Genomic DNA, 18,217 nt, shown 5'->3' with positions numbered 1-18,217 from the left:
TTATTAGCCCCCATGAATTATTAGCCCCCCTGTGCAATTTCTCTTTAACGGAGAGAAGATTTTTTTCAACACATTTCTAATCATAATAGTTTTAATAACTCATCTCTAATAACTGATTTATTTTATCTTTGTCATGATGACAGTGAATAATATTTGACTAGATATTTTTCAAGACACTTCTATACAGCTTAAAGTGACATTTAAAGGCTTAACTAGGTTAATTAGGTTAACTAGGTAGGTTAGGGTAATTAGGCAAGTTGTTGTATAATGATGGTTTGTTCTGTAGACTATCGAAGAATAAAAATGCTTAAAGGGGCTAATAATTTTGACCATAAAATGACCTAAAAAAAGCTTTTATTCTAGCCAAAACAAAACAAAGATTTTTTTCTAGAAGAAAAAATATTATCAGGCATACTGTGAAAATTTCCTTGCTCTGGAAATATTTAAAAAAGAGCCAGAAGAACAAAAAATCAAAGTGAGGCTAATAAGTGACTTCAAGTGATATGGTGTTCTTATGTGTCTGGTGCATATGGAGAGGAAATGAGTGTGACATCTCCACCTTTAAAAAAAGTAAATAAATTACCAAAAAAATATAACAATAAATGTCAAGAAATAAGATCAGATTCTTAGATATCAATTTAAAGGACAAAAAAACTACAATAGCATCTCCTGACGGAGAGTTGTAGAGTAAAGCTAGTGAATAAACAACAAGCCTGTACACTATTGGAGCTGTTTAAGCCATTATAAAGCATGAATGCTAAAGCCATTAGAGAACGAGGGAAGCAGAAAAGAGTAATTGTACTTGTATTGAGGCCCATGACTCTGCAACATCAAAGTCATTGTGATTGAGTCCGTCTCATCATGCCGATTTTCCCCCTGCCGATAAATCTACCTGGAGAAATGCTTTTGAATGCGTGCATTTGATCTGGTATGCAGGCGACACATGTCACTGTGGTCTTTCATAGCCTGCCATGTGGGCAAAACTTGATTTCTTTTGGCACCAGGGCACAACAGAGAGTGTGGATTTCAATAGCAGAGGATCTTTGCATGTAGAGGAGCTGCTGGAAACCACATTTGTTTTTCAGGACAACCGTACAATAATCCAAACAAACTCTGTCTTGGGCACAACACCATCAGACGTCCCACAGTGCTCACACACACATGCAGACACACACTTTTCTTTACTTATTGAACCTGTTCTGTATTTCATAGAACGACCTTGTGGTGGCATCAGAATTTAAAATATTAAAAAGAATGAACTAAAGTAAAGCAGCAATGGCTTTGCGAACGCTCCCAAAAAAAGTTGTTTTTATTTGAAACAAAATAAACCTGTTTGAAAAACAACAACAATTATAATAATAATAATAAATAGCAATAATAATAATTGATTCTTTCATTCATTTTCTTTTTGGCTTAGTCCCTTTATTAATCAGGGGTCGCCACAGCGGAATGAACCGCCAACTTATCCAGCACATGTTTTACACAGCGGACGCCCTTCTAGCTGCAACCCTTTACTAGGAAACATTCATACACACTCATTCACACACATACACTACGGACAATTTAGCCTACCCAATTCTTCATAGCGCATGTCTTTGGACTTGTGGGGGAAACCGGAGCACCCGGAGGAAACCCACGCCAACATGAGGAGAACATGCAAACTCCACACAGAAACGCTAACTGACTCCCAATAATAAAAATAAATAACAATAATAATAACAAATAGCAATAATAATAAAAATAATATTATTAATACACAGTACACAACAGAAACAACAACAACAACACTACTCCTACTAATATATTATAATTATAACTCTTAAATATTCATTTATTCATGAAAATATGAAAAAAAGACCACTTGAAAGTAATGTAAAAATAACATAAATATATATATATATATATATATATATATATATATATATATATATATATATATATATATATATATATATATATATATATATATATATATATATATTTATATTATTTTTTCCCTCAAAAATCTACAAACAATACCCCATAACGACAATGTCAAAAAAGAGTTTTTGAAATTGTTGCAAATTTATTAAAAATAAAAAACCCGAAAGTTCACATATACATGAGTATTCACAGCCTTTGCCGTGAAGCTCTAAACTGAGCTCAGGTACATTCTGTTTCCACTGATCATACACCTGTCTATATAAGGTCCTTGGGCTGACAGTGCATGTCAAAGCACAAAACAAGCATGAAGACAAAGGAATTGCCTGTAGACCTCTGAGACAGGATTGTCTCGAGGCACAAGGCTGGAGAAGATTACAGAAAATTTCTGCTGATCTGAAAGTTCCAATGAGCACAGTGGCCTCCATCATTTGTAAGTGGAAGATGTTTGAAACCACCAGGACTCTTCCTAGAGCTGGACGGCCATTTAAGCTGAGTGATCAGGGGAGAAGGGCCTTAGTCAGGGAGGTGATCAATAACCCGATGGTCACTCTGTCTGAGTTCCAGCGTTCTTCTGTGGAGATAGGAGAACCTCACAGAAGGACAACCATCTGTGCACAATCCACCAATCAGGTCTGTATGGTAGAGTGACCAGACAGAAGCCACTCCCCACCTGGAATTTACCAAAAGGCATCTGAAGGACTCTCAGACCAGAAGAAACTAAATTCTCTGGTCTGATGAGACTAAAATTGAACTCTTTGGAGTGAATGCCAGGTGTTACGTTTGGAGAAAACCAGGCACCGCTCATCACCAGGCTAATACCATCCCTACAGTGAAGCATGGTGGTGGCAGCATCATGCTGTGGGGATGTTTTTCAGCAGCAGGAACTGGAAGACTAGTCAGGATAGAGGGAAAGATGAATGCAGCAATGTACAGAAACATTCTGAATGAAAACCTGCTTCAGAGTGCTCTTGACCTCAGACTGGAGCGACGGTTAATCTTCCAGCAGGACAATGACCCAAAGCACATTGCCAAAATATCAATGGAGTGGCTTCACAACAACTCGGTGAATGTCCTCGAGTGGCCCTGCCAGAGCCCAGACCTAAATCCTATTGAACATCTTTGGAGAGACCTGCAAATGGCTGTGCATTGTCGCTTCCCATCCAACCTGATAGAGCTTGAGAGGTACTGCAAAGAGGAAAGGGCAAAAATTCCCAAAGACAGGTGTGCCAAGCTTGTGGCATCATATTCATATTCATGTAATTGCTGCCAAAAGTGCATCAACAAAGTATTGAGCAAGACTGTGAATACTTCTGTCAATCAGATTTTTCAGGTTTTTCATTTTTAATAAATTTGCAACAATATCTATCTATCGATCTATCTATCTATCTATCTATCTATCTATCTATCTATCTATCTATCTATCTATCTATCTATCTATCTATCTATCTATCTATCTATCTATCTATCTATCTATCTATCTATCTATCTATCTATCTATCTATCTATCATTATATATATATATATATATATATATATATATATATATATATATATATATATATATATATATATATATATATATAAAATGAATAATAAATGTCAGTCCTTTATCCTATACTGTGGAACTAGTTGAGTGTTTAGTCTTGAAAAGCTATATTTTTTAATTTACATGATCAGATGCATGTGTGTGTGTGTGTGTGTGTGTGTGTGTGTGTGTGTGTGTGTGTGTGTGTGTGTGTGCGTGTGTGTGTGTGTGAGTGTATGTGTGTTTTGTATTCATTAATCTGTAGTGTGACTGTAAATGAAAGCTTGCTGTCGCTCTGCTTATGTGGAGTGTCGTGCGATTGACAGCATATCAGCACAGACTGACAGCTGTAATTACACATATCACTCACAGCACAATACCTGAAATTAAGCATACGCTCAGTAATGGACAATCTGCTCCCACTCTTCAGTTCAACTGCTGAACGAAGGGAGGAAAAAAAAGCGTTGTTCAATGCAATATTAAGACGTCAACAATTCTGACATGTTTTGATGAATAATAAAGCATCAGAAATGACAACAAATGTAATTTATGCTAAATGCCTGTTTTTTTTTTTTTTTTTTAGCAGAAAATGTATGTGGCTGTTTAGACCATTTCAAAGTGGTGATGTCAATGGCTCAACATTTCCTTCTTGTTGTCAAATTATTTCTTAACAAGAGGCAATTTAATCATATTTTAACATTAAAACAGCTGTCATAACATTATTTATCAATATGTGGACATTTTTGGATACTTGGAAGCTTTGGAAATTAAAACTGTAATACAGGTCAGGACCATTGTTAGTGTTTACATCCCTCAAAATGATCTTTAACTAATTATATTGTGCACTTAATCAAATAAGCACAAGAAATGTTGGTTTTGCTTGTTTGATTATTTTGTCTTTTGATATGAAAGAATGTCAAACCTTTCAAATCTGACCAATTTTCTTCAAACAAGAATTGAAGTGTGAGATCTTTATTTACCCCAAGTTTTTTAATGTCCAGCTTCTTTATGATCCTTTTTCAATTGAATTTGTTTGCAAATTTAAAAAAAAAATCAACAATACAAAAACGCAGCATTCCGTTTGTTATTATACCTGTTAATGTAACCCCATGTCAACATTGTAATGATACCATAGAAAAAAGTTTAAAAAAGAAAATTTGATAACTTAAAAGGAGGCGTGGCACCTAACCCCACCCCTAAACCTAACCGTCACTGGGGGATGAGGAAATCGTACTAAATCATACGAATTAGATTGTACGAATTCATACGAATTGCCGTGAGATTGTATTGTAATAACTGGTTATAATCCATTACTGAGAGGATATCAAATTGTCCACATCTGGATCGCGATGCACAGAAGAAACAATTAATTATATGTATATATATATATATATATATATGTATATATATATATATATATATATATATATATATATATATATATATATATATATATATATATATATATATATATATATACATACACAGTATATATTACATTTTTGGACTGAGAAAAGAAAAGAGATTGGAGAGATAGGACAGCTGTCACCCTTACACTTGCCTTGGGTTACCACACAGTCAGCTGCTCTATCAACTTGATGGAAATGCACTTAATTTGCATTTGGGATATTTTCTTTGTTTGCGAAATAATTAACTTACTTTAGAATAAAAACCTGCCCATTGCTGTGATTTAGTTTGTTGTAAAGTCAAGGCTGATTGCGTTATGTTTTCTCCAGCACTGCCACTCTTTACGGCCGTTTTTCATTCAGTGTGTCTTTTCTGTCATGGCTGGGGATGATGGTGTTGGCCTACAGGGCTGCTTTCACCACATCACCGCTTCAGTTTGATTGTCCTCTGACTAACCTGACCGCAGGACGACTTTGTTCTTACAAAGAGGACACCAAATTAACACTGAGCTGTTTCACAGCCCGCGCCTCTGATCTTAATGAGGGATGACCTGGAGAAATATAACATAATTATCCTGATTATTACAATCTTTTTAGCCAGAGAATATAAAAGGCTCATTATTGTTCTTTTTGAATTGTTCATTACGATTATTTTCAAGCCTGCAGCCTTTTCGGGCCAAATGTGGAATGGAGAGACCGAAGAGGAAGAGGGAAAAAAAACGCTGTTCGATTGGTTAATATCCGGCGGTACAGTGGGTTTAGAGAACTCCAGTCTCCCTCGACCCGTATGAATATCCCCCGGCTTTCCTCAATTATTTCTTCATTTTTATTATATATATTTTGTCGTTGAGTAGGGACACTGATCTGTCGGAGGTTCCTGTTAGGGACCTTTTTAACATATTCAAATATATTTGATTTGCTGAAAAGGGAAAATCTGGCTCTATTTTAGCTGTTTCTTGAATAGAGTTTCATTAATTTAAGATGTATCATAGACTAGTTTCAAATTAGCTGTTAGAGACTTAATACAAATACAACAAGCATTTGACTTGTGACTTTCGAATTGTGTTTGAATTGAGGTTTGTTTTGTTATGCATTCGAAGTTAATTGTTATGCCAGGATTTCACCAAGTCAAATTTAAGTCTTTTTAAGGCCTTTCTTAGACATTTATAAATTACATTTCAAACTTATACAATACTAAATGTTATTTTTCTAAAAGATTTTTTTACTCTTACCATCAAAAAAAGTATTTAATTGACAAGCAGTAAAAATTATAATGAACTAAATGTATGCACAACAGTCTGACCAGGTCAGTTGTAACGGAGCGGTTCTGACAACGGACTTGAGGATCCACACACAGTTTATTAAACAGATTAGTCAGGCAGGCAATGGTCAAAACAGGGGCAAACAGAAGCATTCAGGAAATCCAGAATCATAGTCAAGAAACAAGCAAATGGTCAGGACAGGCTGTGAAAACAAGGAAATCAATAAAACTGGGCAAAGGGTCAAAACAAGGCAAGGCTAGACAATATACTGCTTTGTAATGCTACAGCATGACAAGACTCAGCAACGTGTATGTGTTTGAGTAGTGATCTGACGTTGTGCGCCGAGGCTTCGAAGCATGTATCAAAAAAAAACGAGCTTGATTCGTTTTACCATCATCACGTGATCAGTGACGTCCGAAGCTTCACTTTCGCCTATACCCACATGACTGCTTCGAATTTTGATTCAAAGGTTTAAACACCCTCATGGGTTAGTAAAGTGTATAGTGAGAGATTACGCGTCGATTACATACATTTCTCCTGTTTCAAAGCACTGCACCGGTCCCACACACTAGTAATTAAACTAAAATACAATAGTAATTTTTAGTAAAAAGGTTTTGAACCATACTACAGTGTATTAGCATATTTTTTACAACTATCCTTAAAGAAAACCACTGCATATCGTAATATAGTGTTTAACGGAAGCCAGCTGGCCAAAAGCTTCACTCACATAGCCTCCTCCTTACTGCATTCGCCTCCCATGCAGGAATCGCTGGCTCGATCCCCGCTTGGAACTAGCGGGTGGGTGAATGACTAGTTGGAATAAGATGTCAGTACTTTTGAATACCTTGGATTTTACTACAGTCATCTGTGGTGTAATGTAATACACCTTATGTGTAAAAACTACAGTAATTGAGTTATTTGTTTATATTACTGTTGTTGTATTACTACATGAATGAGTTGGTCAGTTGTGAACATTTCACATTGTGGCAACACAATGCTTTCCCACACTTTAACCAGAAGAGGTCCTCATCAAGCTCTGATTTAGAAAGCTTCGAGTAACGAACCTTTTTCCGATACAATTGAGTCGAGCGCTTCATTGGTTCAGAAAGCTTCATTTCACCATCACTATGTTTGAGTGGTGAATATATAGTCCGGATAATCAGTCCATGATGAGTTACCAGCTGTGTGTCGGTGTCCAGATGACTGTCAGCTGTAGCAGGAATGATTGGAACAATGACTTCTGGCGTTTATAGCTTATAGAGTGGCAGGATTGTAGATTGGGTGACAATGCATGTTTTCCTGCAATCTCCAAAGCCTAGATTGCTGGTGATCGTGAAATCAGTGTCATCAACATACTGTATATGGACTATAAATACATGGAGAGCATTTAAACGAATGCTATAGTAAGGAAGACCATTAAACCATATTGATAAATAGAGTTATAAATAGAGTTTTAAGTTTTATTGAGATGGATTGTTATTGATTGGATGGGTGTTGGCCAGATTGGGTAGCTTTACATGGACTTAGTGAAGTTAAGACATGTTTGAAACAATGATTTAATACCTAAAAGACAATAATTCAGTTTTTTTCAGACAATAATTGAATTTAAGACTTTTTAAGACCTCGCAGACACCCTATTATGCTCACCAAAGTGCATTAATTTGATAAAAAATACAGTAAAGAAAGAAAAGAAATTGTGAAATATAAATCTATTTAAAACAACAAAGAATATTTAAAAATGTCATTTAAATCATTTAAATGTCTGTGATGTCATATTTTGTAATGTGGATACTGTATATTTACTTGTACATTTAGTAAGATACTAAGTATGAGTATTTAAGTATGATACTGTATGCAAACTAAAAAATGTCTTGCTTTTATCAATGAGCAAAGACGAAAAGTATGATGACTTTTGTTCTTAATGCCTTAAGGGCATTAAGGGAGGTCAGACCCCCCTAACTGTGTGATGTGGAAATATTTACTTGTACATTTGCTTTTGTCATTTTAAACTATTTCTTATTTAGACAAGTCTTGATTTTAACCAGTGAGCAAATACCACTGATGAAAAGTATGGTGAGTTTTGTTCTTAAAGTCTTTTAAAACCAAAAATATTTCCTTTAAAGCTGTACAAACTTGTTTTTATTCATATTACTTGACAGATAATAGTACAATTTACAAAAAATCCTTGCCTATCAATGCCATTTCATAGAAACAAGGATTTGTCAAGCTCCGGAAAGACCTAACCACTCCATGAAACTTATAGTGAATTATTTTTTGGAAAATATGTACTTTCAAAATCCCTCACATTCTTTGTTTGGTCTGCTTTAGGAAAGATCAAGCCTCAATTAGGGAGGTCAGACCCCCTCTAAACCCCCCATAATTCACACCCTGGTCAGGCGAAGGAATGGGAATTTTGTGAAAACATTGCAATTGGAAAGGCGTGACGACTCATTGCTGAAGGCAGGGGCGAAAGAGAGAGCGCGAGCCGACCAAAACTGACCTCTGTCAGGGCCTGGCAAGACTTCAGCCTTTACCCGGCAGGCCTTCAGATACGGCTGACCCCTGAATTAATCTCTGTTCTGCCTCCATCACACGCAGCACAACACCCTACTGATGCAATGAAAGCTCTTTCTAATAATAAACTGCCTGCAAAAAGAAAGAGGGAGAGAGAGAGAAAAAAGAAAAATACATCCATGAGCCCATGCCTCTGATACCAAACCTTTTGACCAGCAAAAAGACAAACCATCTGGAAATCACAACAAAGCCACAAGACATGCCGGGCGAATAATCTGTTACCATGTTCGGCATTCAGAATGAGGATAATATTTCAATTTGCATTTGGGGAATTCAGTTTTAGTAAGATTATTCAAAGTCATTTTCATAGCTTGGTTAATTTAGTGCTGTTTATATACTGTTATTTATTTATATCTGAAATATCTTGCTTACATGCTTTCACCATTTTTATATGTTTAAATAGCTTTACCTTTACTGTTTTGGAAATTTTAGTCCCTATTTAGTACACTTTTAGTACGCTTATTTCACTACTATTAATATTTTGATTCATTTTCCTTCGACTTAGTCCCTTATTTATCAGAGGTCGCCACAGCGTAATTAACTGGCAACTATTCCAGCATATGTTTTAAGCAGTGGATGCCCTCCCAGCCGCAACCCAGTACTGGGAAACACTCATACACACTCATTCACACACCTTTTCCCCTATAGTGCATGTCTTTGAACTGTTGGGGCAACCGGAGCACCTGGAGGTGGATGCTGCACACTGTTGGTGGACCAAAATTTTTTCAAGCGGTCTGGGTGTTCAGAAAAGCACTATATAAATGTAAGGAATTATTAATATGGGGAGAACAAGCAAACTACACACAGTAATTTATATTTTATTCAATCTAAATTTCAATACATGAATACATTGTTTAAAAGTGTAATGGTATGTTTGAAGCATTTCACATCCAAATTACAGCATTGTCTATTGCTGTTTATTGACTAAAAATGACAATGCAATCTCACAGAAGTGTGTAAAACTAGTTTGAATTAGTGGCTAGTTTGTATGAATTTGTACGATCTCATTTGTTCACTTTAGTATGATTTGCTTACCCACCAATTACAGTTTGGTTTAGGAGTGGGGGTTTAAAATGTTTCATTTGTGTACGAATTAAATTATATGAATTGATTATTATAAATGATATGAGCTGAAATGCTGTATTTTGCATGTCAGGTCAGTAGAAGGTGATGTCATTTTCTAAAAAAACACTACATGATCGTATACAATCCTGTATTTGCACATGCCTGATAATTAAAATATTATAAATAAAAACAATGCTTAACATCACTGTTGCAAAAAATCTATAAATTTTGACAAAAAAAGTGCAAATCTATGGCATTTTATCAACTTTTCATTATTTTACAAATGAAAGCGAACACAAAAATCTAAAGGCACAGCTCTTTTTAACAAACCAACAATTCTGGCCATCATTTACCTCCATAGTTTGATGGTTACTCATCTCTCAAATCCCTAACCCCAAGTATGAACATTAGTAATTAGCTTCTACCATGCAATTATGATTTCTAGAGGATTGTTTGGTATTTCAACAAAAATCTGTACAACAACATACTTGGAGGAAAAAAATACTTGCACATGCCTATGAACTAAAATATTTTAAATAAATTACATCACTGTCATGAAATCAAAATGTGCCTTTTTTTTGGCTCCAGTGCCTCTCTCAGTGCAAATGTATGGCATTTAATAAACAGTTTATCAATTTACAAATGAAGATGAACACAAAAATCTAAACGCACAGCTCTTTTTAACAAACCAACAATTCTGGCCATCATTTACCTCCATAGTTTGATGGTTACTTATTACTCAAATCCCTAACCCCAATTATGAACTTTAGCTTTTAGCATGAAATAGTGATTTGGTATTTCGACAATAATCTGTTCATCAACCTACTTGGGGAGAGAAAAATTATTTGCACAAGCATATCAATAAAAAACTATAAATAAACAAAAACATGTGCTTTACATCACCTTCATTAAATCAAAATGTGTCTTTTTTTGCTCAAATGGCTCTCTCAGTGCAAATCTAAGGCATATTATCAACAGTTCATTCTATTACAAATAAAAACGAACACATAAATGTAAAGGCATCTCTCTTTTTAAGAAACCAACATTTCTGTCCATCATTTACCTCCATAGTTTGATTGTTAATCATCACTCAAATTCCTATCAATGATAATACTATAAATAAATACATGTGCTTAAAATCAAATCAAAATGTGGCTTTTTTTGGGCTCAAACGCCTCTCTCAGTGCAAATCTATGACACATTATCAACAGTTCATCATTTTAAAAACACACAAATCTAAAGGCACAGCTCTTTTTAACAAACCAACAATTCTGGCCATCATTTACCTCCATAGTTTGATGGTTACTCATCTCTCAAATCCCTAACCCCGAGTATGAACATTAGTAATTAGCTTCTAGCATGCAATAGTGATTTCTAGAGGATTGTTTGGTATTTCGACAAAAATCTGTTCATCGACACACTTGGAAAAAATAAAAAAAATAAAAAATGTTGGGGGGAGAGACCGTACATTCAGTCCAAATCCACACAACCCCTGCAGGTCTAAGAGTCATTTGTTAGGACGCTTTCTCTTGGAAGACAAAGAGAATTCGAGCAAAACTCGGAAACTCAACATCGCCAATGCTTCAGAGACATCCAGAGGGACCGAGAGGGAGGTGAGGAGGACGAGAGTGAGCCACAGCCTGTCCAAATCCCCCCTCCGCACTTTACCCACCGCCCCACACATATGTCCCTCTCTGCCCCCCACCAGCGACTGCATCATGGAGCCGAGCGGAGCGCCCGCTTGCCAAAACGAGAGGCTGATCAGGAGGTATGCCAGATCCTCTGCCACCTCGCCTCCACCGCTCCAAGACTCAGACTTGCTTAATTATGATTAATTGCTGCCTGGATAATCAGATACAGACTCAAAAGGTTGGAGATGACAGTCCAAGGACACGCTGAGAAAGGCAAGGTATGTGTTCATTAGGAAAGAAGCGGGTATCTCTGCCACACACCCTCCACGTACTTATTTCCAGTATTGCAAATAGAATTAATGCTAAGATTATATGAGAAGACTCCCCGGGGAGGACGGAGGCTCCAGTGTGTGTATTTCCAGGCCAAACACACTTCTTCTCTGTGTTTAGCTGTGCTGTCAGTTTGATGATCAGGGCCGCCCTACAAATGACTGACAACTTTTCATTCTCTGTCGCTACTCTTTGGGTGGCACGATGGAGGGCAGAGAGAATTTCGTGCCATTGCTCTAAACATGTGTCATGCGCTTTCAAACCTATGCATTCACTTTTAATAAGGCTTATGGGTATATTTATTAAACAGTGTTCTTAGCCTCAAAAGCGAAGACCAAAATGTACTCAATAAAACACAATTTTGTCTGTGTTGTGTCAAAAAGTAATATATTACAATTTTAAGCCTATCTTATCTTAAAAAAACATAACACACACTCTCAGAAATAAAGGTACAAAATCAATGGGGTGGTACCTTTTCAAAAGGTAAACTTTTTGTTTCTAATAGGTCCATATTAATACTGTGCATCTGAAAAGTATTCATATGGCTTCACTTTTTCCACATTTTTTTAAGTTGCAGCCTTATTACAAAATTGATTAAATTCATTTATTTCCTCAAAATTCTACACACAATTCCCCATAATGACAATGTGAAAAAAGATCACATGTACAGAAGTATTCACAGCCTTTGCTCAATACTTTGTTGATGCACCTTTGGCAGCAATTACAGCCTCAAGTCTTTTTGAATATGATGCCACAAGCTTGGCACACCTGTCTTTGGGAATTTTTGCCCATTCCTCTTTGCAGTACCTCTCAAGCTCTATCAGGTTGGATGGGAAGTGATGGTGCACAGCCATTTTCAGATCTCTCCAGAGATGTTCAATAGGATTTGAGTCTGGGCTCTGTCTGGGCCACTCAAGGACATTCACCGAGTTGTTGTGAAGCCTCTCCATTGATATTTTGGCAGTGTACTTTGGGTCATTGTCCTGCTGGAAGATGAACCGTTGCTCCAGTCTGAGGTCAAGAGCACTCTGAAGCAGGTTTTCATTCAGGATGTTTCTGTACATTGCTGCATTCATCTTTCCCTCTATCCTGACTAGTCTTCCAGTTCCTGCTGCTGAAAAACATCCCCACAGCATGATGCTGCCACCACCATGCTTCACTGTAGGGATGGTATTAGCCTGGTAATGAGTGGTGCCTGGCTTTCTCCAAGCGTTATGCCTTGCATTCACTCCAAAGAGTTCAATTTTAGTCTTATCAGACCAGAGACTAGATTTACGTGATAACAGCAGGTGCGAATGGCACTAGAAAGAGAAATTCGAGATCTGAAAAGTGCACACAGCAGCCTCTGGTGGATTCACGAAAACAAAAACTGCAAAAAACGTAGCTTCTAGAAACGCATTTGGCATTCTCCAGAAATGTTTATATAGGGGTAAATTTTCAGAATGAGCCTGGGTTAAATGTTTGCCTGTACGGGACAAAAGTGTATCTTTTGAAAAGGTACCACCCCAGTGTCAGATTTTATACCTTAATTTCTGAGTGTCCATTACTTTCCTTAAAAAATTATGAACATATTTAGTGACTTTAGGTTAAAATCCTTGTTAAAAGGAAAATAAATATTTTCCTGTTCACCCAAAAATAAATATTTTCTTTCTTCTAAGTTTCTTACTTCTGTTGAAAACAAATTTGGAAGAATAGTGGATACCGGTAACCATTGACATTCCACAGAATGTGTTTTTCCTACTATGGAAGTCTATGGTTACTGGCAACATAGGCTCACTCTGAAAACGTAGCCCTATATACATTTCAGGAGATCGTGAATTATGTACCCAGAAGTACGTATGGCTGCATTCTGTCTTTAAAACAAATGCTACGGGGTTGTATGATGTTGTTCCTATTCGCGCTTACAAGCTGACTGCCTACCTCCATATGGACGGCTTTCCCGCTGTTACCAGTTACCTTCGTATGGACGGCTTTCCCGCTGTTACCAGTTACCAGAAGTCAGAATTATTAGGCCCCCTTTGATTTTTTTTCCTCTTTTAAATATTTCCCAAATTATGTTTAATAGAGCAAGGACATTTTCATAGTCTGTCTGATAATATTTTTTCTTCTGGAAAAAGTCTTATTTGTTTTATTTCGGCTAGAATAAAAGCAGTTTTTATTTTTTTAAAAACCATTTTAAGGTCAAAATTATTAGCCCCTTTAAGCTATATATTTTTTCAATAGTCTACAGAACAAACCATCGTATACAATAACTTGCCTAATTACCCTAACCTGCCTAGTTAACCTAATTAACCTAGTTAAGCCTTTAAAGCACTTTAAACTGTATAGAAGTGTATTGAAAAATTTCTAGTCAAATATTATTTACTGTCATCATGGCAAAGATAAAATAAATCAGTTATTAGAAATGAGTTATTAAAACTATTTCGTTTAGAAATGTGTTGAAAAAATCTTCTCTCTGTTTGGGGAAAAAATAAACAGGGGGGCTAATAATTCTGACTTCAACTGAACATTTTGGCCTACTCCTATCAAACAATGTTATAGTCATACGCACTATTTTATTACTCTTCATGAGGTGATATGATTCTTTTTGGAGCTTATTGCAGTCAAAACTGAAGGTACTCCTGTTGTACAGAAAAAAAGATGTGTGATATTCTTCAAACATTCTTTTTCTGAAAAAAATAAATAAAATGACAGAAACAGCAACTATTTTTGAACATCTAATAGATCTTAAGAAATTCTGAGGTAACCAAAAAATCCACTTTTAGAGTTTAAAACAAGCCTAAAAAAAATTTGAGCACCCTAAGAAACCTCTTATTTTAGCAAACGCATGAAAATCAGGTAAAAACAAGAGCTCACGTTCATATGTCTCTTACAAAAACATTACAGAGGAAATTATTGCTTTGGGAATCCCGAGATTTGTGTGCGCAGGCCTGGAAGTAATTGTGTTTGTTTTATAGGGCATCAGTCTACTTTACAAGCAATATTGCTCTCCCTCTGAGCCATTTAATGTGCCATTGCATTGAAACGTCTGCATATCAAATTTGAACATTACAAAATTGACTACCCAGTTGTAGTCGATTTGCGCTATTTGTCATTTCCTGTCAACAGTTTTTGCAGTTTGACTAAAAAGTGCACAGTAATAACTCATAATTTTGTAACGAATGCCACAAAACAACAATCCAGTCTGCTGAAGCGTTTAAGGCGCTGGTTGAAAATCTGATGAGTCAAGATTGGAGTTTATTTGAATACAGCCACAAGAGACTGACTAAAAAACAAACGCCTAAATCCTTTCCACGTGCAAAATGTAAAACTCCTAACCAGTGTCCTGAGATCAGATTGAATTTGTAAAAATATAATCCTGTCCGGAGATGCAGCCCAAATCTCAGCCCATTGGACTTGCAGTGAAGCAGAAATAACACAGAGTTAATAATCCAGTCTCCAAAATGAAAAGATACTGTACATTTAGTGTTGGCCTACATCGGCATTGCTTGGCAGAAGAAAAAGAATTATTTCTCAGAATCATCCTTTTAAAATTAATAAAAAATTCTCAGATTTTATTTACATTTAAACAATAAGCAGCATGTCCAAAATTATTCATACCTTTAGCAATAATCAATAAAAAAGGCTTTATTGGCTATAACATCAATCAAATGCTTCTTATAATTGCTATCCAGCTTTTTGAATGTCTCCACTGCTAATTTTATTCATGATCCACTATTTCTTTGGGTTTCTTTGTCCTCTCCTTGATCTTCAGCTCCTTATAGAAATTTTCATTTCCATTTAACTAGGGCTCTAGCAGGGCCATTGCAAAATGTTAATGTTTTTGTCTGCTAACAATTTCTTCTCCACTTTTGCTGTGTCTTTTTAAGGTTGGCCTACAATAGCATTGTTTGGCAAAACTAAAACAATGATTGTATTTCAGATTTTGTGGAAAAACTTTTTTTTCAGCTTTTATTTACATTTGAACAAAAAGTGGCTTGTCTAAAATTATTAATACCCTTCTCAATAATCAATAAAACTGCCATTATTGACTATTACAGCAATCCATTGCTTCCTGTAATTGCTAACCAGAATTTTGCATATCTTCACTGGTATTTTTGCCCAGTCATCTTTAGCAAATCACTCTTTCAGGTTGGAGGGTCTCCTTGCCCTCTGATCTTTAGCTCCCTCCAGAAATGCTCATTTGGATTTAAGTCAGGACTCTGGCTGGGCCACTAAAAAATGTTAATGTTTTTTTCTGCTAACCATTTTTTTTCACTTTTGCTGTGTGTTTTCAGGCTTAACCGACAATGACATTGTTTGGCAAAATCTTAAAGAATGATTTTATCTCAGATTTTGTGAAATTAAAAAAAAAACCTTTATTTACATTTGAACAATAAGTGGCATATCCAAAATTATTCATACCCTTTCCAATTTTCAATAAAATAAGCCTTATTGGCTATTACAGCAATCCAACACTTCCTATAACTTCCAATAACTAGACTTTTGCATGTCTTCACTGGTCTTTTTGCCCATTTATCTTTAGCAATTCACTCATTCAGGTTATAGGGTCTCCTTGTCCTCACCCTGATCTTTAACTCCTTCCAGAAATTCTTATTTGGATTTAGATCAGGATTCTGGCTGAGCCACTACGAAATGTTAATGTTTTTGTCTGCTAACCATTTCTTTCCCACTTTTGCTGTATGTTTTGAGGGTTGGCCTACAATGGCATTGTTTGGCAAAACTAAGAGGCTGTTTTCAGCTCAGATTTGGTAGGGGAAAAAAGTTTCTCAGCTTTTATTTACATTTGAACAAAAATTAAAAAAAAAACTTTATTGGCTACTACAGCAATCCAACACTTCCTACAATTGCTAACCAGCCTTTTACATGCCTCCTCTGGTATTTTTAGCCTTTAATCTTTAAGGATCCACTCTTTCAGGTTGGAGTGTCTCCTTGCCATCAGTCTGATCTTCAGCTCCTTACAGAAATTCTCATTTGGATTTAGGTCAGGATTCTGGATAGGCCACTGAAAAATGTTAATGTTTTTGTCTGCTAACAACAAAGTTGGTATTATTTAAAGTTAGTATAGTTATGTTACGGCTCAGGTATGTTAGTTATGTATGGTGTTAAAATTGTTTTATTCATGATTTAGTTTATGTAATAACATTTAATTCCACGGCGTGTCCACACATGTAGCAGATTTAAAATAAAGCTCAACTCAACTTCACTTCACTTGATAACCCATTACGGGCATGGGCTTCATAGAAAGTGTTACCAAACTTTCTGTCATATATATATATATATATATATATATATATATATATATATATATATATATATATATATATATATATATATATATATATATATATATGGATGAACTATTGCTTAAATTCCAAGTTTAAAGTGTTAGAGAAACCCTTCAGTGTATCCCTGGGGAAATCCATCTCATCCCCATATACCGTAGACACACATCCATTAATTCTCTATGTGTGCCCCTGTATAATATATGTAATATCATTTCTACTTGGCTACACTCATAGCACGATGTTCAGAATCCAAGAAAAAAAAATCCATAATTCACCCGTGTTAATGGGCTACGTGGAGTAAAAGCGTTTTTAGCCATAAGTGCAAGGAGATTACTTTTAAAACATCTACTCAAGATTTTCTCCAACCATATCTGATGAAATATTCAAGCCCTTGACCGCATGCTATTCTGTGTCATATTACCAGTAATATTGATCAGCGAAATTATTTAGTGCTCAAACGGTGATCCAGGACTATATTTTTCAGGTACATTAAGCAGTGGAGAACTTTGAATAAATAATGATTCTCTTGATGGACTGTAGTGTATGGCTTGCTTTCGGTGGCGATGGATCAAACACAGTTCACTTAATGCAGAATTCAGGCATACAACTGAATGTAAAAATGAGAATAATGTGTAAGCTTTTGACCATGCATTATTAATGCAGTGTAATACGACATACAATATATAGTCAACTGTTGCTAGAACAGGGTTGGACTCACCTTTGCTTTCAGACCTGCCTTACATTTATTACGCATTTAACAAGGTGCAGCAAACATATAGATTAAGAGCCATATTTGACCCTGGACCACAAAACCATGCTTAAGTTGCATGGGTATATTAAAACACATGTAATGATAAAATATCAAGTTTTCTTTAATGCCAAAAATTATTAGAATGTTTCATAAAGACATTTTGTAATTTCTTACATAAATATTTCACAACTTATGTTTTGATTATATTAATTTGTAAATTCTAATTCTGCCAACTTTAACAGTGATTTTCACCTTATTTGGATTTTTTTTTCCATCAGATTACGGATTTTCAATTATTGCCTTTCATTTATTCAGTTTTCAAATTATATATAAATATTAATTAAAAAAACCCAAAACGATTTAAATAGTGAGAAATAGTTTGCTGTATCTTGTATCTTAAATAATAATATTAATAATTTAAATTTACATTTGACATCCCCTATGACAGTCCATACCGTTGCA

This window comes from Danio aesculapii, chromosome 12, assembly GCF_903798145.1.
Source record: "Danio aesculapii chromosome 12, fDanAes4.1, whole genome shotgun sequence".
Classification (NCBI taxonomy): domain Eukaryota; kingdom Metazoa; phylum Chordata; class Actinopteri; order Cypriniformes; family Danionidae; genus Danio; species Danio aesculapii.
The sequence above is the reverse complement of the archived record's forward strand: the minus strand, read 5'-3'. Positions refer to the sequence as shown.